The sequence below is a fragment of the Mandrillus leucophaeus genome, unplaced genomic scaffold, assembly GCF_000951045.1.
Source record: "Mandrillus leucophaeus isolate KB7577 unplaced genomic scaffold, Mleu.le_1.0 Scaffold172, whole genome shotgun sequence".
NCBI classification, from domain to species: domain Eukaryota; kingdom Metazoa; phylum Chordata; class Mammalia; order Primates; family Cercopithecidae; genus Mandrillus; species Mandrillus leucophaeus.
Window position 1 is genome coordinate 4,553,846 of NW_012101721.1, and position 22,289 is coordinate 4,576,134.

Consider the following 22,289-nt stretch of genomic DNA (forward strand, 5'->3'; position numbering starts at 1 on the left):
CAGACAAGGAAACTGAAGCGCAGATATAGTTTTCCCCAAATCCCACGGTTCCTCGTTGTAGAGCGAAGACTCAGTTCCTTTTCTTCTAAGGATAAATCACTTGTGTTTTCTGCCACAGACAGGGTCCTAAGGAAGATAAATTTTTCTTGTGAGGACGAGGTATGGTTCTTGAATCCAACACCTGATTCTTATTGCAGAGATTCCTAAGGGCTGGGTCTTTAGCACTGATGAAAGCCAGATTCCAGCCGCCAGCCATAGGAGATACCCGCAGGCGTTCCAGCCAACCCAGAGACCTAGAAAGAAAACCCAAGCATTCTTAACCTTTAAAAAGATCTTAGCCTGTGGACAGATAAATTAACTCCAGGGCTCTGGGGAGATTAAACCTTATTTTATGGTTTGCTTGTTAAAAACGCATAACTCGAAATCTCACCAGAGATTGCAATTAAGATAGCACGGGGCTAAAGCTATATGAGAAGTATTATTTACTCCCGGCTCCCTGCAAAGTCCAAAACGACAATGGGTTTTTCCATTTTGTAACCTGCAGTCGATCTGAAGCCACCTGCCTTTGTACCTAAAATGCTTTAGGACACGTGCTTCTCTCCCAGCATAGCTGCTACCACAGTTCTGTTATCCTTTGTGGTTGCCCAAAGTAACCATAAAAACCAAAAGTTAAAACAAAGTTTCCAGGGCGTTCATGTTCAAGAGACACCAAGAACATTTTTTACCATCTGCTTCTCTTCTGTTCCCACCTGAGGGGCCCTTTTTCTGTGTTCTCCTTTGAATGCCTGACATGTACGAGCCCCAAATAGCTCCCTACTTTCTAGCGAAGACCCAGGAAAAGCCAGATCACCCCAGAGCCGACTGATCTCACTAAAATACGACCGAGAGAGCCATTACAACCCTTCTCAACCATTGTTATTAGAGATCACACATAGTGAGTCAAACAATTTTTTTTTCCCCGCCTGGAAGTTCTGCGAAAAGTTGGTTATTCTGTGTGCTCAAAGGCAATGACCAAGAACTGTTGAGATTTTCTTTCTGGGGTCCTCTTTACTCCTTGAGATTAATGGTTTGTTTTTCCATCTTCTGTGTGTATAGAGGGAGATGCATAATGAATTTATGAGCTCCTTTCTGTGAGAAATTTCATCTTAGGCACTGTGGTGTAGTAAGGGTCTTTCTCAAATTCATCTTTTGCATTTTGAGACTCACATGGAGCATTTGATGAGTATTCAGGCTCCTGACTCCATTCAAGAGTCGCTCAACCAAATGATTCTTACAATCAGGTGAATTTGGAGATGCTGGTGTGGTGGAAAGAATGCTCGGCTGGGAGGTAGGAGAACTGGGTTTTAGACTAACCCTTATTAGCTACTAACTGTTTGATCTTTATCTAGTTCCTGTGCCTTGCTAGTTGTTAAACGCCTCCTTGTAAAAGGAGAGGTAGCTATGATTAAGTGTGTCAGGCATGTTCTAATTGCTTTGTAAGCATAAACACTACAGAGTAGCCTCAAAGTCACACAGCTAGTCAGAGGCAGGGCCACGATTCAAACAGACTGGCTCGGCTCATGAGCCCAGGCTTCTAACTGCTTTGCTATGCTGTGCTACCTCTGCAGATAGGGCCTCTTAACTCCACTGTCCCACAAGTTTCTTGTAGCCAAAGACAAGACTTTACACATTCTATGAGAAGGAGACCTTCCATTGCAGCTTGCTCTATCTCTGTCCTGGGCCAATCCCCCAACTCCTAAATAACACAAAGACTCTGGACCAGCCCTGCATTTTGGTTTTTTTTTTTTTTTTTTCCTCTCCTGGTCATTATCTGGGGCTGATTTGGCCGAACTTCTAAGTCTGTTGCCTAGCAAGTCCCAGCACATCTGGAGTCCTGCTGTTGTCTCAATTGCACAGCTGTCTACGGCAAAGATGCAGTCATCAGAAAGCTGCTGCCCAATGGAAATCCAGGGAGCAATCTTTATATGGATCAGCTCTTTATACCTTTGTGTGGATTTCGTGTCTCACTCACAAAGACAACGGAGCAAGCTAGCAGAGTTCATACTGAGATGTGAGTGGCTTTATAACCAGCATGAGGAAGATTTCCACAGAAAAACCTCTTCTTTCCTGGTGACAGACCTGAATTTTTGCTAAGGGGGGAAAAAAAGCTCTCTCTTCGAGAGCATTTGTGTGGACCTAGGTGCTTTGAAATGGAGAAAAGCCAGAAGATTCCTCTGAGGCAAAGAGATACCGCCGAATAGTGCAGGCCCCAAATTTAGGTTTTTGTAGACCTGCACATTAAAAAGTTTCCAAAAGCTTAAGGAGGCAGAGCCAATTTGAAGCTTTTCTTTTATTTCGTGCAACAGGGTAGAGGATATTGTTTTGGGGGTGGGGAAGATTGAAACCTGCAGTGAAAGTAAATGAAAAACCAAAATCTCTGCTGGAGGTATAGATAAAAACCAGAAAATAAAAAAAGAAGCAAAACTGACCAGTCTTATTTAGCTCCCCAAGGAGAGAAGTGCTGCAGAAAAGAAGAAAGCGACAACAGTCTGCCCTGTGATCTCATATTCTATTAATCAGTCCTCTCCGTAGCTGACACTCTCCCAGACAAAGGCCATTGATGTTCAAAATGGCGATGCAGGCACCGTAGGGTCCTGAAGTGGCTTCTGCATCAACAAAGACCAATGAAATGACACTCAATGCTGAACTTCAGAATGTCAAACCTGGATGAGACCTTAGAAGTCTTCTGGTCCAACCCCCTCATTTTGCAGTTGAGGAAACTGAGGCCCAGAGGTCATGACGCTGTTCAGTGTAAAACTAGGAATGAGACCCCAAGCTTCTAGATTCTACCCGCTCTTTCCTTGACATGATGCTGACAACTCAAACTCAAATGTTATCATTATCTGAACATGAGTATAATCTGTGAATAATAATAACGGGGTGACTTTTATTTGCCATATTATTTGATGGAGTAGAGCTCTTCAATGACTCAGTTAATTAATATATTAATTCTATTAGCAGTTTCATCCCTCTGTGTGTGGTGTGTGTCTTTAGCGACACTGAGCTTCCAATATGTTGCTCTCTTTCTATGAAGGCCAAAAAGGTGATCCGATGAATTGAGAGGATAATTCCCTCCCTCTCTGGGTATTGTCACTGGTCTAATTTAATAATGTTACCTCTCTCCCAGTGTGGAAACCTGGACACAACCGGAGCTCTTCACATTAAGCTGTCAGTATTGTCATTCACATTTGTATCAATAATACTGAGCTCTGACAACTTCCCTTAGTTTTAGACCGAAATCCTATTTTATAATATAAATATCACATTCTAGGCAGGGCACCATAAAGCAATTATTGCACTTCCTAGGTGAGGTGAATTTCTTGGCCTCGGCTCTTCAAGGCAGCACCTGAGATGTGTTCTAATCACTCAGAGACACTGGGACAGAAGATTATTATACTATTAGATAGTAGAGAAAAAAGAAGACACCTGTTCTACCGGCGGAGTGCCAAGTCCTTCCCTTCAGAGAGAATAATGAAGGTGGGCCTGGTTGTGAGTGTATGTTGTGGTGCTGTAGGAACCTGTAATAAGGGAACCTATGCTAGTTGAGAAGCCCAGGACAGTCCTCCTGAATTTGGTACTGAGCTTTGCAATGTTCAAACCCCCTTTCCTCACACTGCGGTTACTGATCCCCACAGCAGAGGTTCATATTTTTATCTGGAAGTTAGATTATTGGATGATGTCCTCAGTAATGCATTTTCAAATCTCTCATTGTACAGATGAGGAAACTGAGGATTAGAGAGAAGTAATTTGGTATTCAAAGAGCTGGTATTCAAATTCACACCCCACATGACTTAATATGGATTATCCCCACACCCCAGCATTTTAAGTCAGGCAAAAATGAGGTTCTGAGTTTCACTCGCTGACCTGACATTTGTTTGATTAATACCAGTTGAATGCCAGTGACATATAATGCACTGTGTCAGGCTGAGGAATACGGGGATTGCTAAATTACCCTTTAAACTCAAAGAATACTTTTTGGATAATTTTTAAACTTCCATGATTAGGAATGATTATGGATTCCAGGTGGGCATCTGAAAAATACCTTTCAGGGAGAAAGTGGTAGAAGGGTTCAGAAGAAACACCCACATCATTGTTTCTAGTTTGCCTCATCCTGAGAGGGCTAATGCACTCTGCCCTTCAACCCTCAGCTGCCCCACACAGCCAGCCACAGGTGGTCTGTCTTGGGAAGAGCCCCCCATGCAAGCCCCACACATGGTTCACAGTGGTGCACACACCCAGCCTCACACACTGCTTGGCTGGTGCCATTCACCCACATTGCACTCTGGTCCATGACTTCCCTCTTCCAGGGCCCTAGTCTGGTAAGACTGCACTGTGGGAGTGGTGCACATTGCCTGAGAGCCACAAACACCCCAGAACATCTGCCTGCCCCCAGGCTAACGTCCCACTACCGCCCGCAGCTCCCCAGCCTCTTCTCCCTGCATACTCAGCAATCACTCCAACCTGTGTGTCACACTTTCCCGGAGCTCCCTCTGACAAGTTTATCAAGTTGAGAGATGACACTGTCAACAGGCATACAAAAAAAAAAAAGTGAAAAGAAAGGGAAAGTGGGGAAAAAAGCTTGGGAGCCTCCCTTGATGCTGCAAGGACACCTTCCCACACTCCCAAGGTCATGCAGGCAGGCTGGGAGGGGGGCATCCACATTCTTCCCCATCACTTGATTCTTAAGTGAGCCTCCTCCGTGGGTGCCTGGTGCAGCTCCCTCCTCTGTGGTGTGGGGTGGGAATGGGGGAGCATCACGTTTCAGTAGGAGATTGCTTGGTAAGACAATGGCTGAGCCGATAATGCCAGCAAAGTCATGACACCAGGGACCTCTTACAGTTCTAAGATCCAATCATCTTTAAAATATTACCGTCTAAGACGGATTTGAGCAGGGGCTATAGCAAACAATTGATGCCAGTATATTTACTGAGAGTGCAGGCACCCTGTTGAAATATTAATCTGGGCTGGGGAGTTGGAGAGGGGAGGGGCTGAAAAGCATTAGACTGACCAATTTCTTTCTAAAAATCCTTTGAAAAATAAGTTTAATTAGGGAAATACAGATGCTACTATCTATCATCTATCCATCCATCCATCTATCTGAATCCTAGTGTTTGTAAAAATTCCAAGAGTCAGCAAAATAGAAGACCTGCCTCCTTTCTCAAGCCTCTCCTCAACTCTGCCCATCCCGCTGCCCGTGCCCATCCTCCATTCAACTACTGAATATTGTTCATTGCTTGTCTGGGACCTCTTTTCCTTGGGACTTGGCTCCTTCCCACTTTCTGCGTTTCCTCCCGCATCGGTCACTTTCCTGTCACTCCCTGGAGGATCTGCAGCCTCAATCCAGTCTGGAGGGATGTGGCCCAGCCCCAGGACATTCAGAGTAAGGGGCTAGGCTCTTGTATAATAATAAAGACCTTGGAAGTGGAGGTGAGCTGGAGTATCGAGCAATTTATCCCGCACACATGTCTAACAGAACAACATCAGTTCCCTACCTCCCCCGCCCATGGAAGCATCAATAACATCGATAGAGCTGCTGTCCCCAGCATCAGCCTTTCAACACGGCCATGAGAAGGAGGACAAAGAAATAGCCTCTTTTGTGGCAGAGCTGAGCTTGTTGCTTGCAGTTAATGGGAGGGTAGAGGAGAGGACCAGCCCTGTGGAAGGCTGAGAAATTCCAGTCACTGACAAGCAGGGCCATGGTCAGAGGAGCCAAGTGGAGCCTCAGGCTGGACATGGGCCTGGGACCACTGCAGACACTGCTGGAGGAAGGGCACATGCCTGTGGCCCAAAGGAGCAGCCAAACATCATCTCTGGGGAGACGGCCCCCAGAGAAAATCCTGTTCATATTCCCAGCAAGAAGGACCACCAGTATCTCTCCGGTTAGAGGCACGGGTTTCTTCCTAAAGATATGGACGAGGGTACTTGCATTCCCAATTTCATATTTGTTTTGGAGACACTGGCCCACTGGTCCCCGGAAACTGCCGTGTGCTGCCTCTCTCGTCTCTCTGACTTTGTTCTTCCCTTTGCCTGGAATGCCTGGCTTTGGGAAAGATGCCTCTGCAGGCTTCTGGTTCATGTCCATTGTCTGTGAAGCTTTGCCTGACCTTTAGGGGGAGCTCTTTATCACACCTTCCTGTGTTTCCATAGTACATTGTGTGGATTTCTGCATCACGAATCGTCATATTAAATTAGAACTTTTCTTGCCTGTCACTTCCTTGGATTGTCATCTCCTTGAGGGCAGGGACCTTCTATTTTTACATCACTAGTTCCTTGTAGAGTGACTAGCAAGTAGGTGGTGGTCAAAATCATGCCAAATAGACAGAGCAAGGACTCTCATTTTCTCTCAGTCTTTGCCAGTAAGAAATGTTTTCTTCTATGCTAAATCAATTAAGCCGTGAATCAACTCTGGGTCAATGAACAAAATATTAACTTGACAGACAGGAAAAATAAGTTCAAAAGATCTATTGTACCTCATGGTGACTATGGTTAACAACAATATATTGTATACTTGAAGACTGCTAAGAGAGTAGATTTTAAGTTTTCTTACCGCAAAAAATAACTATGTGAAGTAATGCATATGTTAATTAGCTTGATTTAGCCATTCCGTTTAGTATTCCCTTGGTATACATATATTGAAATATCACGTTTATACCATAACTATATATAACTTTTTATTTGTCCATTAAAAAGATATATAAAGCACATGTAAAAAAATATGAACTCAAACCATATGAAATTAGTAATATTCAACCATTTTACACCTACAAAAATGGTAATTTCCTATGGTTCAACCCACTCTCTAGCATAGACACTACCCTCATAGAGGAAAGGAATAAAAGAAAACCAGCATTTATTGAACACAGCTTTGTACCAGGCACTTTATAAACATCTCATTCAGTTTAATCCTCATTTACTGATGGTCCAGGAGAATAAAATAAACATCAAAGAAACAAAATATTTAAATGCTGAGATGGGTGGTACGAAGGGGCAGTGGGTTGGGAAAAGAGAGTTGACTCAGAAAGGCTTCACGAAATCTGGGGGGCTTCAGTGAACCCTGAAGGGCCAGCCTCTTGAGGCAGCCTTGGTTGAGCCAGGCATCCCTCTCCTTTTTCCCATGACACATTCGCTCCACTTATCTCCATTATTGCACTCCTCACATGACATCCTTGCTATTAATTTACTCATCTGTTTCCATACTCCCCTCTGGGTCAAACCCTCAAAAGCAGGGGTTGCATCATGTTCATCTTTTTATATTCCTCTGCCCAGAGCCACCTGGCAGGCGTGCTGCTGTACTCAAATGTTTGCTGATGGACTAATTCAGAGAAGGCCATGCAGGGAATTCCCTACAATGAACTCAAGGACTTCTCTGAGTCAGATATGCACAAGCTCCTCAGCTTCCCCACCGGGGGACTTATGCACTTACAATAAGCCCCGCTGCTTCCTGTGTCATGATATCTTGCCCCTGGCTGTCTCTGAAGAGCCCCCTCTGGCGTTAAAACTCATCTTGACTCAGGAGTATAGGGCTTAATAGGGCTGAGCTAAGCAGTAAGGAGGACGAGACCCCAGAAAGGATTACAATTCCAAAGAAGGGTCAATAGACACATTCTCTTTCCTCTTTCCATTTCCTGTTTCTCTCTCTGGTTAGCATAGTTCCTAAATAAACCCTAATGTCAGACCCTACAGTTGTCCTTCTGTAAGGAACCCAAGGTGCATTTGGGAAGATGCACGCTATACTCATAATAACAGCTATCATGTACTTAGCACTCTAAGGTAGGTATTTCATCCCCATTTTATAGAAGGAGAAGTTATACACCTTGTTGAAGGTTACAAGCTAAAATTCCAGGTGTCTCTGATTCTAAAACTCATACTCCCAATCACGAGGTTTTATCAGCACAAAATCCAGATTTTGGCTAGCCCCAATTTCCCAGAATGTCTGGAATTGGACATGTCTGTCCATAGTCTCTGGTGGCCTGAGCAGCAGTCAGGGCCAGAAATGCACCCAGGAGTCCTCCCTGCTCCTCAACCACGGGGACAAGTCAGGCAGACATTTTAGCAATCTTGGTCCCGCACCAAGCCCAGCTTTGTGCCAAGTCTCAAAGCCTTTCATTCATCATCCTCTACGAGGAATTAAATCACGCGGGTTGATTTATGAAAAAAGGAAGGAGCCTTTGCCAACAGAGCCCATGCTGCTCCCTATGTCATGATATCTTGCCCCTCCCTGTCCCTGAAGAGTCTCCCTGGGATTAAAACTCATCTTGAATCTTAGACACTCACCAACTCATTGTAGATTTAAGCACATGCCCTCCTGACCTCTAGGACTGGGTGTTTTTTTCTTCTTAATCTTTAAGGAGGCGTATCTCCAAGGGGAAGGCAGAGTTTCACAAAGAGGAGATGGAGGTGGCAGAGAGAACAAACCCTGCATATGCTAAGAGCTCTATTCCACAATTTGAGTGACAGTGAAGACACCTCTTGTCAAATTACTGCTTCAGTCGAACACAGCTAACTCTCACCAAAGTTGACAACAGAATGATTTCGTTTAAAAAAAAAAAAAGGTGAGAGAAGGGTAGAATTGAACCTTGGGCTATTAACAGAGTTCCCATGTGTTCTTACAGACTCTTTAAAATGCTTTGCTATTGGTGGCTGTGGAAGAGAAAGGCCCATGTTCTGTATATGCCCAAACTATTCTTTTAGTTGAATTGAGGCCCCTCTGGGGAAGCTGCCATGAGGAAGCTGGGCCACCCAGGAGTTACAGAAAGCCAGTAGAAGTGGTACTCCTCCACAGCTGTCTCCTGGCCTCTTACCTAGTCACAGGGTGGGTACAGAGATCTCTGTGCCTCTGGACTGGTAGTTATAATTCAGGCAGAATGGCAGGTCATGCCCTTTCAAGATATCAGTGCTGATATGGCAGTGGAGAAACAAAAGCAGAGGGTGAGTCAAGATCAGACCCTGGGGAGGGGAAGCACGTTACCAAAGCTAGTATGAATGAAAGAATGGATGAGGTAGGGTGAAAGTAAAACTGAAACAAAGACGGGAACAGCAGATGAGTTGCCCCCAAGGGTGAACTGGAGAAACAGTGGTGGGAGAAGAAAGTCACACTTGGTGCCAGCAGCCTGGGATGAAAAAGTAAAGATGCAATAACTAAGACACGTGCTCAGCAGCTCCCTATGCAGGTACAGGATTGGGATATAATGGCCTTTGTAAAGTTCCATGGGCTGCCTCCCCATAGGTGTGCCTTTGGCAGATTTAAAAAGGGGTACTCAGAGCCCTGTTCCACCAGGGAATGTGTCATTGGGTCCTTGGTGAAGCAATGCTTGCCCTGTATTAAATTTTTATCATAATGATTGCTGATGACTCCACCAGACCTGTCTGACTGGTTTTTACATTTGGCCTCCTACAAACTCTTATTTCTATATGCCCTTTAATCTGTGTCTTACCAGTCTGGACTCTGACCCCCTATCTATTCCTGACTGTACGTTTTTGACTTGGTAACCTTAATTTCTAATTTCTTGCCTGATTTATCTTTTAATAACTCTCTGCTCCCAGCTATGAATCAGCTCTTCTAGATCTAGTATCTTTCTGGTGATTCTCCTCTTACTGCTGCTCTGGGGCCAAAATGATCATTGTAATCCTCAAGGGAAGTAAAAACCGTGTGATACCAGCCATCCACAAATGATATACCATTTCTATAAATCCAGGTTCACCAGTAAGTACTCATTATCTTACAATTATAGACACTTGGATTTGGGAGAGAGTTCAAAAATATCTAACTTGATGCTTCCCCTATTTGGTGTGCAAATTCTCTTATTATATCAATTATTTCAAAATAACAAGAGCTGCCATTAATTGATTCTGCTAAACACTTTACATGTGTTATCTCATTTAGTCCTGACATCAGTTCTGTGAGGTCTTATTATTCTCATTTTATAGCTTAGGAAACAGTCTATGCTCTAACCACTATCCTGCACTGACACCACTTACTATTGGTTCTAAAGCTTCTGCTTGGATGTCTGCAGTAAGGAACTTACAACGTCTTAGCATATCCCGCTTCACCTTTGCACAGCTGTGACTTTAAAAAGCACCTCTTTATGTTGAGCTGAAAACCCTCTTCTTATAATTTTTACCCATTGCCCTGGTTTTACACACTAGTGATACAGAACCAGGTCTACATCCCTCCATCACATGACAGTTCTCTAAATACCACGTTGTGCATGTTTCTCTTGAAATTTACAAAACATCTCCAAGTTCAATTTTTCCTCCTATGTCTGCTTTAGACGATAGCTGATTGCTTCAATTTTCCTTCAGTTGTGGTACCTTGGATAGGGCCTCAATCATTGTATTGTAAATGCAAATTATATATTCTACTCTATTTTCTGTGTTACTACCACTTTTTTTCTCTCCCATGCTAAATTTCACAGACTAAACAAAAGACATAGAAGACAAGGCCCTTGCCCACAAGTTAAAAATTTGTCATTTTCTTGGGTAAGAAACAATAAGGCAGTATATTTAGTAAGCTATTTATTGTTTGGAACTGACTGTAGATGTGACAGAAAACCCAGTGAGAGGGAAGGTTATCTGGAGCCATCAGGGAAAGCTTTGTGAAAGGCTTGTGGCTTAACCTGGCCTTCTGTGGTGGGAAGCTTTGGGAAGAGCAGAGCAGAGAGGATTGGGCAGTTAACTGCAGGGATAAATTGCAGGTTGCATGTTGAAGGTAAAGCACAGAATGTCTTCGTATAGTGAGGTTGGGGAAAATGAGGAGCAAAAGGCCAGATGGGGATGAGCATGGAGATGGGGAAATTTTGAAGAGAGAACTGAAGGATATATACATATGTGAACACAGAATCACTGAAAGAGAAGGATGTTATTTTAAGAGAATTTCGTTCAGCTCAGCCTTTCATATATCTCACCTTCGCAGACCCAATATTTCTCTGCAGGGCACCTATGCTAATTTCTATCACCATTCCAATTTACTGTCTATTTCAATCAGAGTCAGTTTCTTTGGCTTTACCTTTGCCTGAATCCCACTTTACCTGGCAAGCGCTATAGTCCTACACATAGTCTCATCATTTCCTTCCGGGATTATTGCTCTGAGATACCTGCCTGCCTCCTGCCTCAGCTCCTTCCCGTGCTCCCCGTATACATGTGCCAGACAAAGCACAAATCTAATTTAGCGCTTCCTGCCCAGTCTCTCCCGTCAGCTCTCCATCATCTTCAGAACAAAGTTCACACTTTCTGTCCACTTCCCCAGCCTCATTTCCAGCCACTCCTCCTATGAACCCTACACTCAGCAGTTACCAAAAGCTTTTCAGTTGCTTCATCAGACCGTATTCGTTTTCATTTCTTGGCTCTCATTCTACATGAAGCACCCTTTCCCCTGCTTGTTCATATTGCAATAATATTTTTCAAGGTTCAGCTTAGTCTGGCCTCTGGGGACATTTAGTTGGCCCAACCATGATGAATTAGGTGCCCCTTCACTTCCAGATCATCTTGTGGCATGCCCTGAATGCTCAGTATACTGGGTGTGAAAGTGTACCTACCACACCAGGCAAGAAGCAATAGAAACCAACTAGACTATCTTATCTTTATTGCAAAGCTATCAGAGACTTGCAGAATCCAAGCTGGAGAACCAGGCTTGAAAAATAAACAAGTATCAGATGAAACATCGAAGTTTGGCTGCAGGGACCACAGTAAAGGCTATGCTGTAGGTGCAATCTGTTCTCTATGCAGCTACTACTGCAGGGAGGAATTTGACCTCCAAATGTTCCTACGATAGAAGAGGAAATTCCCATTCATGGGGAATCTTTAAATTAGGAGATCTTTTTGTTCTATTCTTCCCAAGTCTTCTGCCTTCTTAGTTTGCATAATTAAAGTCTTCCTTCAGGCAGGGGGATGGATGAATTGCACGCACTCCCCAACCCATCCTGAGGAGTAACTCATTCTCAGCCGTGAACCATGAAAGCTCAGAAAGCAAATAACAGCTTTGGAACTATCCTTCCAACTCAGAGTAGTTCAGAGAAAGCTCAATGGGAACCTGTCAGAGTAAACAACAAGATGATGCCTAAAAACAATTTCCAGCATTTTGTGTCTAATAATAATTACTCACTTAAGTGTTGTGAAGCTTTAATTTAGTTTTTGTCCTAAGGTTGGAGAAGGCTGAGTGACAGAGCTAAATAGCATGCCTCTGTATATTGACAATCCTGGGAGGTGAAGGAAGCAAGAGAAAGCCTTCCCAGTTTGCAAATGGATGGAGAAGGGACGTGAAGGAAGGTTGGATCTAAACTTTGCAGATGAGCACAGGGAAAGACTCTAGGAATTTCAGAGATGGGATTCATTTATCAGTGGGGATTGGCTACCCTCCTGCATTCAGCTTCCCTATTCCTCAACTGGTTTCCCAGTCAGCTCTCCAAGGCTTGGCTCAAAGCAGATCTCTTTCAGGGTTATGGGGTTTCAACTTTCCATAATAATCCTAACACAATAGGATCCTGCCTATACAACTTCATTTGGTCCTTGAATGCATTATACCTAGTTTCCAACTTTGGATTTACTCTTTATTCATCTCTCCCCATCTCTTTAGTCGCTGTTGCCCATTCTTGCTTTGGTATTCTGATAATAGCATTCACATCCTGGAGAGACTCCACCCTGCCAGGACATGGGTTCATGTCCTCTCATCAGTTGGCATTCAACACAACCCCTGAGGGAAACCACTCTTTTCCAGCTAGGATGGTGGCCTGGCTGGCAAATTGTTCTATCTCTGGCCACCATATGCCTGTGCATGTCTTACATTCAACTTAGGGTGTAAGACTGCAATGATAGCACCTAAATCTGCTCAGCCAGCTTAGGACCAAACTCTGGAATTCACTAATGAGTTTTCAAAAGGGGCCAGGGCCATATCTTCTCCCCAGGAATAGGTTACCTGTGGGTAGAGGAGGAAGTTGCTTATACGGTTTGATTTGCCTGGTACCTATCCCAAAACAGCTCTTTCACACTCCTATTCGGTACCTAGAATTCCTCCATCAGCCATAGGAAACTGTGGTGTTGTAGGAGAAAGGACATAGGACTTGGATTTAAAAGATATACCATCTTTGATGCCTTGTTCTGTCCAATCTGTTTGCTGGGCAGATTCTTAAGCTTTCTGAGCCCCAGTTTATTGTAGGAAGCAAATAAAAATAACATAAAAGCTTTTTGCATTTAAAAAAATTATTTTAAATTCAGGTTGTACATGTAGAGATTTGTTACACTGTTATATTGCATGATGGTGGGATTTGGGCTTGTAGTGTAAATCTTAAAGCTCTGTTCACATATTAATTACTGTTGCTCTTTATTCAGTCATTGAAGACTTTTTTATCTTCCAACACCAAGTTTTAATTTCAAATATCAATGAGAGGAGTAAACGTTTATGTATATTATTATAGCTAAAATCTTTGAGCTTAGAAACTGAAAATAAGTGTCAGAGAAAGACCTAGAGTGATAGCCTTAGACACATTTAGAAGCTAAACTGAGACAGAGTGGTTAACTCTTTCCTCTGAAATTCAAAAAAAAATCTCTTGCAACCCCCTTTCTGTGTCCAATATGTAACAACAGTAAACCAAAGGCATAGTGAATCACCCACTCAAATACAATTCCTGTTGATTTACTTATCTAGCAAATATCCCATAAGAACCTAATGAGTGCCAGGCTTTCTGCTGCTTTCTGGGAATGCAAAGATGAACACATTCCTGGTCCCTGCCTTCACAGAGCAAACAGTCTATAGGCAGAAACAGACATGTAACAAGCCAATCCCAACAAAGAGTGATGAGTGCTCAGATGAGCAAAGTGCTGTGTGAGATGTGTACCACTGGAATTGCTGGAGGAAGGCTAAGAGCTGGTGAGCAGGTTAGGCAGAGCAGTGGCGGGAAAGGAGTTAACGTTTTCCAGGCAGATGGAAGAGTATGGTGAGTCTGGAGGGGACTGAAACATGATTTGTTTGGAAAATTTTTAAAAGTTCGGTACAGATGAAGCACAGAAAGCTGGAGATGTAAACGGAATCTGTGTTAATAAGGATCCGTGTGCCACAATAAGAAAGTTGGCCTTTAGGCAGGAAGCAATGGGTCATGGAAAGGTTTCATGTAGGAGACTGGTATTCAGTATCGCATGACTCATGGTGTATTAAAATAAATCTTGATGTGACTGATCTCCCTCCTCACCCAACTAGGCTATGGGTTCCATGGGAGCTGGATAATGTCACATTAATCACTGTATCCCAAGTGCCTAGCATACAGCAGACAGTGTCCCTCCTCTTAACTTCCTGGAACTGCTCTTGAAATAAATTGACATGAAATTACAAAGGTGAAACGAGAGTTCAGTGGAAACCAGGAGGTGGCCTACCTTGTCTCTTTTAGCTGACAGCCCACCTTCTTCTGTTTTCTCTCCTTCTGGGCCCACAGCCCAGGAGAACAGCCTCAGACTTCTCAAGGAGATGCTTAAATAAGGATTAGTAAGGTAGCTTCCGCCAGGTCACGAGGTCCTCAGTTCACAGCAGGCATTTTGGCACCCGTCCCTCTTGTATTTATGGCACGTGGAGCTCCTCAGGCTCAGCACCCTTTCCCTCCAAGCACACACTCATTCTCAACACATCTTGTCTCAGCAGAGCTTCCCTGGCAGCTACCATCTATTAACCAGAGTTTGTTCTTGAGATGAAATCCATTTGCTGTGCCAGAGCTAAATGAATTCCATGAACCTTTCAAGTGAGCCATGAGACAGGGAAGACATTTCATTCCAGCAACTTTATTAGATGGTGTCCGTGAACTTTGGGATGAATAATGCTTATATTATCATACTGTGGTTGAAGATTTTCATACTAAAACAATCTTCATGTGAAGTTCTGAGGCCCACATCTTTGAGCAGCTAGTGTCAGAACTAGACAAGTCACTTAAAGTAATTGCTTCTGGGCCAAGTCCCAGATCTCCTCTTTGATGTCTGAAACAGTCAATATTTTGTCTGTGTAGAAACCATGGTTGAACTAAGAAACAATCTAAACTAAAGTTAAACTGGCTATCAGACTGCAATTGTGCCCAGATCCTTCTATTTCTCTAAGTCTTGCTTCTGCTTGTATTTCCCTTATTTATGTATATCTAAAAGAGAATACTGCTCTAACATACATTTGTGTTTTGATAAAAACCTATTTCACTAGGAAAATGTCAAGTAATATTTGAATCTTGTGTATTTAGCTGTGAGATTTTTAATGATCAATGGCAGCACAAAAACCCCAAAATTTCTGTCACCAACAGGTAACAGTTAACTGAATTGCAGCCACTGTCCCCAGGAAAATTGGACCAACTTTTAATGTTCTTCATTAAAAGTAGTCTTCATCTCTGTCTCTCTTTGGGCTCCCTCCCTCCCTTCCTTCCTTTCTTCCTTTCTTCCTTTCTTTTTGACACAGAGTCTCGCTCTGCTGCTGAGGCTGGAGTGCAGTGGCACGATCTCGGCTCACTGCAACCTGTGCCTCCCAGGTTCAAGTGATTCTCCTGCCTCAGCCTCCTGAGTAGCTGGGATTACAGGCACACACCACCATGCCTGGCTAATTTTTGTATTTTTAGTAGAGACAGGGTTTCACCATGTTGGTTAGGCTGGTCTCAAACTCCTGACCTCGTGATCCACCTGCATTGGCCTCCCAAAGTGCTAGGATTACAGGCGTGAGCCACTGCACCCGGCCAGGCCTCTTTCTTTTTCTGCCTTTCGCTACTTTCATAGTTAACAAACTATACCTCTTTCATGGCTCTCCAGTTTGTCCCTGTCTCTGTCTCTGTGTATAAGTTTCTTTGTGTTGCTCTAGCCTTTGTTAACATTTCGTCTAGTCCCTGGATCTTCCCATCTTAACTGTGTCCATCTCTCTAAATCTGTACCTTCCCAGACCTGGGTTCTAGCTGCCCCTCCCGGCTGCCCCTCCCTCAAAGGTGGAGAGCCATGAACGCTGCCCCACATGCTTTCTCCACACTGTTGCATTGCAGGCGTGGACTCCTTGCTGCTCTCACTAGAAGTAGCTTTTGCCTTTTGTTGCCAAATCAGAATGTTCTCAGCAGTGACAATGTGGCTTATGAAAGCAAGTGCCTGGTAATTAAATAAATGGGTAATTTCAGTGTTTTTATTTTTATTTTTCTACCCAAGGATTTCCTTAGTATCAGGAAGGAACAGATAATAGTTCTTTAATTCCTATTGATAGAGAAGAGAAAATAAGTTAGTCTATCTTTAGGTTTTATTTGGGTATTTGTGATAATTAATAAGAAGAAAAGGAAACATCTGTCCTACAAATGGAGAAGATGAGAGGGAATGAAGCAAAAAAGAAAAAAAAAAATTGGCGGCATCAGTTAAGACTGCTGGGAAAAGATAAGGCTGGCAAAAATGCTGGCTGAGTTATCGTTTGGAGAAGAGTTAAGGAAAATAAGAGTTTCATCAAATATATCAGAGAATGGAGTGGTCCTGAGGAGGCAGGCCCGCAGATAAATGAGATGGTAATGAAGTGTGACCCTTATAAACCAGTGGACACTTTTAGGGGAGAGGGAGCCAAGGAGGAAACAGATTCCAAATCAAGACAAAGCAGCAGTCAACCCGACAAGAAGACCCCCTGGGTGGGAAGGACACTCGCCAATGTGTTCTGTGCACCGCTTACAATCATTCTTCCAGGCCTCAGAGGCAAAGCAGGAGAGCAGAGGCTGCACCCATGTAAACAGCAACAAGGAAGTGTGGGGCAAGCCTCAGTCCCAGAGCTTCAGCAGAAGAATCTGCAGCCAGAGGGAGCATCTACACACATTGAGAGGACAAAGGGATCCAGAATGACAAGCCCAGAGAGTTCAGGCAACGTTGACAGCTCCCCTCCCTCTTTCCCTCTCTTCCTTTCTTTCTCCCACCATCTCACCCTCCCTCCCTCTCTCCCTCTCCTCTTTCTTTCTCTTTATCTTTCCATCTCTCTGCACTCCCTCCCTCCCGTCTTCATCCATTTTCTCTCCTTCTTCCTCTCCCTCCCCCTGTCTTATTCTACCTCTCCCTCTTTCTTTCTAGGTAGTGTTTCTAAGGAAATATAACACAAGCTTCTTGGTCTGTGATTTCTGGCTATTTGGATCCAATGCAATTGTGCCTAGATCCTTCTATTTCCTTCCAACATTCTTCCAAATGTTCGTAGATTTAAAATTATTTTCATTGGTCCTACTTATAGGAACAATTCTTATTAGTTCACAGCAGTACAGAACAAACGGCATCTTTACTCCCAAAATTGCAAGCTTCTTGGATGAGCTGACATTTGTCTCTGGGAAGAAGGGGTTAACCAGTCTAAAAATAATTAAACCTCCCATGCACATGATATAATTTTTCTTACTCAAAATGCCTTCACAATGTCTCAACATCACTGTGAGATGCTTGGGCAGATATTTTGTTTCTTCTAAAGCTACGCTACAATAAAATGTGAGGTAGATAGTGAAGGTTAGACTTTTGACATTCTTTGAGTATTCAAACTGTTTGTTAAACTGATTTTTTTGGCTTCTCCTGTAAAGTGCCTTTTGAGTCCTATTTTATGCTGTTGTTTTTAGCAGTGAAGTTTCTATTTAGCAAGATATCTGCAAACCTCATACCTCGTAAGAAGTAGGGTGTTGAATTTGTTAAATATTTATCTTTTATATTCTATCGTTATATTTATTTTCCAGAGATAGTGTGATATCATGAATAAATACTGACATTGGAATCAGAATCCCAAGTTCAAGTTCAAAGCCCACCAATTTTACTTGCTGTGTAATCTTGGACAAGTTGTGTAATCTCTCTGTGTCTGTTTACAACACTGTTAAAAAGAAGATTAAGATACCCACCTCCCAGGATTTCTGTGGGGATTAAATTTGACTAATGCAAAATCCTGTGTCTAGAATGTAGAAAATGCTCAATAAATAATAAATATCATTGTTGCTGCTGTTGTTGCTACTGTTACAGCATTGAACACAGCTTTATAACCTATTAAGTTCTAAACTATGAAAATTACTGATCTGTATGTGAAATTATAAGAAACTATTTTGTATCTCTTGGGATCTTCTTTATTTGCAAATGAGAGAAACCCAGCTAAATGACTTTCATTCATTCAACAAACACTGAGCACTTCTCTTTGCCAGAAGCTGTTCTAGGTGCTGAGGTTAACAGTAGTGAAAACACAAAGTCCCTTGTTTTATGGTGCTTACATTCTAGTAGAAAGAGACAACATATAAAGAAAAAAGAAAAAGAGAATATCAGATTGTGGTAAGATACTTAACCTAGTATACAAAATGTTACTAAGGAATCAGAGATAACAGATTTAGGGGAGAGGGAAGTCTTCTCTGAGGCATTGGAATGATGAAAAGAAACCAGTTGTGCAAACATTCTGGGAAGAGATGAGCAAATGGAAGGCCTTAAGGCAGAGAGCAAATTTGACAGTTTCAAGGAAAGAAGACTTAATTAAGGAAGAAGATGAGTTGGAGAGATGGACAGGGGCCAGATCATAGAGTCTTGTAGACCATGATAAGAAGCCTGGATTTTATTAATTATTGTAAAAGTAATTGTAGAAAGTGAAGCATAGGAATGGCATTATCTCACTCAGATTCTAAAAAGAGTGCCCTATGTGCTGCGTGGAGTTGGAGAATATGTTATAGGTTGTCAAAAGTAAAAGCAAGGAGACCAGTTAGGAAGCTGTTGTGATAGACCAGGATGTGAAAAAAAGGAGAAGAAAAGAAGTAGGCAGATGGGAGATTTATTTTAGAGGTAGAACCAGCAGGATTTGGTGATAGATTGGATGTTGGAGGTTCAAAATAGGGACGAGTCGGGTTTCTGGACTGAACCACTGAAAAATGCAATTGGTGGTACTATTTACAGAGATGGGAAAGACCAGGCACGGGGTGGGGGCAAAGAGGAGAGGAGAGGGATGAGTGCCATGTTGGACAAGTCAGATCGAAATGACTACCAGACAGCAGAGAGGCACTGTTGATCAGGCAGCCAGATCTATGGGTGTAGAGGCAAGGGCTACACTTATAAATTTACAAGCCATCGACATAAATGGTATTTAAAGCCATGAGGCTAGATGAGATCACCAAGACAGTAATAGATAAAGACAAGAAAATGGTTTGGGAGTGAACCTTGGGGATGCCAAGATTTAGAAGTCATTTAGAAGAGGATGATCTTGGAATAAAAGGCAATTCATTAGCCCGATAAACAACCCAGTTTTGGCAAGAGTGGGTCTGACCTCAGGGACAACAACACTCAAGGTCTACAGTGCCGTTGGAGTGCTGCAGTCTTTCTTTGCCACTCTGGGTTCTCTCGCACTCTCTCTCCCCCTCAATCTTTCAACTCAGTCTAATTCCATCTGTAGTCTTCATCACAGAATATTTCCATTTGAAGGAAACGTAGCCACAGGCAGCTCTGAATTTCATCTTAGAAAAAGAAAAAGTCTTCCTCCCAACTTAAGTGTGAAATATCCTACAGAAGATCACTGACTTGTCTGGGTTTGGGTCACAAGCCTATCCTTGGAACCAATCACAGGCCAGGAGAACAGAATAACACAGTTGATTGGCCCAGCCTGGTTATGTGCTTCCTGGGGTCTAGCCTGGACTTTCTTATTAGAGGAAAGTAGCACACTTGCAGTTGCTGATGAAATCACTGAGCTAGACAATCTTTTATTTTTTTTTAATAATTATTTTTCTTTGTTCGCTGCATATCAACACCTGTGATAGGCAGCCTTTTGAAATTTGAGTCTGATTCCTAATTGTAAACTTGATGTGTCTGTCTATATTTCCAAATACAGTATGACATGACATGATGCCTTGGGTTTTAGTTCTTCCTCTTGTTTGATATCTTTAATCAAGTTTAAATAAATATACTTTATCTTATCTAAAGTTGAGATTGATGTACTCAACAATTATACTGGAGAGTAAAATGAATTGGGGAAAAAAAAGATAATTTAAAAAAACCGAGAGAATTAGGAACCTTCTGCAGACATGAAACCATCTGATTCTAAGGGTGATGTGCTTACAAAGAGGCCGTGGTGAAGCAGGGCCTGCAGGTCCCCAGGGTCGTCCTTGCAGATCAGCATCTCTCAAGGAAGATCAGATGACTGCTTCTCCACCAACCTGTCTACTCAGTGCTCTCCTGCCTGTAATAGGCTCAGCCAAGGCCAGAGGCAGGGGCCACATGGCCTTTGTCAGTTGTTCTGTACGCTCAGTAATTGCCTTTTTGATTTCAGCCTGGGCCTGTTCCCATTTTTTTTTTCCCCCTGTGCAGAAAAAATAATGAAAGAATTTATTTCTAAACCTACACACTTCAGGGGACTAAGAAAAAGTGACAACCCAAACTTACTAACTAAAAAATGAGGATGTAGATAGCACATTTCATAATAGTGACAGTTGGCCTATTTAAGATGCACACTTCAGTTGCTGTATTAGTCTGTTCTGGCTGCTATAACAAGATACCTTAGATTGGGTAACTTATAAACAGCAGAAATTTATTTCTCACAGTTCTAGAGGCTGAGAAGCCTGAGACCAAGGCACCGGTGGTATCTGGTGAGGGTTCTTTTCCTTATAGATGGTGCTTTACAGCTGGGTCATCAAAAGGCAGAAGAGGCAAACAAACTTCCTCGGGTCTTTTTTTTTTTTTTTTTTTTTGGAGATGGAGTCTCATTCTGTTACCAGGCTGCAGTACAGTGGTGCAATCTGGGTTCACTACAACCTCCACCTCCTGGGTTCAAGTGATTCTCCTGCCTCAGTCTCCCGAGTAGCTGGGACTACAGTTCTGTGCCACCAGGTCTGACTTATTTTTTGTATTTTTTCAGTAGAGATGGGGTTTCACCATGTTGGCCATGATGGTCTCAAACTCCAGACCTTGTGATCCGCCCACCTTAGCCTACCAAAGTGTTGGGATTACAGGAGTGAGCCACCGTGCCCGGCCCCCTCAGGTCTCTTTTATAAGGGCACTAATCTCATTCATGAGGGCTCCATCCTCATGATCTAGTCACCCCCCAAAGGTCCTCCCTTTAAAACTGTAACATTGGGAATTAGGTTTCAACATATAACTTATGGGGAGAACAAAACATTCAGACCATAGCAGTCCTCCTTTATAGCTACTCTACGAAAGGGCAGTTTCAAAGGTATTCAACAGGCTGCCCCTGCAATGCACCTGACTGCAGTCTGCAGCCTCTAAGACTACTCAGTCAGGTTGCTGTTTACATGTACTCCCTTTTAACTTTCCCAAAGGAAGCTCATCAAGTATCAGGGAAGATTTCCGATCACTCCATTTCCCTCTGCTCCCTGTTCCCATAGTCTGTACTGGAGAGTGTGGCCTCAAGGTTAAGAGATTTGCTCTGGGATTTGCCAAGGTCTATGGTGTTGTCCCTTTATAGCCTTCACTCAGGGAGCTGTGTTATCATCTCCAGCAAGATTCTATGGTCTGCATTCTTATCTTTAAAGAACATGAGATGATCAAATCCTTGCCTACCAAGAGGCTGAAGAGGACAGCATCAATAGACAATTAACTTGCCATTCATTGTGGACTGTTCACCGTAAAGCAATCACGTTTTACGAGTGCAGAGGCTAGTTTTTGGTTTCTGTTCATTTTGGGTTTGGGTGTTATTTCTTTTTTTTTTTTTCTTTTTTTTGCGAGTGTATTTGCATTGTCACTTTTTATTTGCCCCTTAAAATGATTGGTTTTAGAAAGAAATCTTCATTTTTGTCTACATAGTAGAATCAAGATAAGGAATAAAACCCAGCTTAGATTGGGGTCAGCAAGAAAATTACTGAGTGAGTTGCTTTGTGGCTCCTTCTTCCTTCCTTAACAAAGTTTAATATTGTTGTGTCCTTGTAGGAAAATGCCCCAGACCTGAGATGTGGCTGGAGGAGGAAGACCAGGGCTTCCTGAACAAAGGCTTCAGATGGAAAGAACCACAGATCTCGGCAAACTCCATACTCTGTAGACTACTATCCAGATCCAATGGATTAGATTCATGGATGCTGAAGGAATTTGAAAATGTGATTTCCCTTATGAAACTCCCAGGGGATGTTTCTCTTTAGAGTATATTTCTATCTTCTTCTTTGGAGTGGGGGTCTAAGGAAGATTTCTCGCTTATAGCTGCTAAGGAGGTAGTCAGATTAGGTATAATCAGAGCTCACTCCTTAAGTGTGAGAGAAAATGAGGCTTTCTCAGTTATTCCCAGGATCTCTCCCACAGGATAAACAAATAACCTTGGGTTACTTTTTGGTACCACAAGGAGTTAAAAAAAAAAA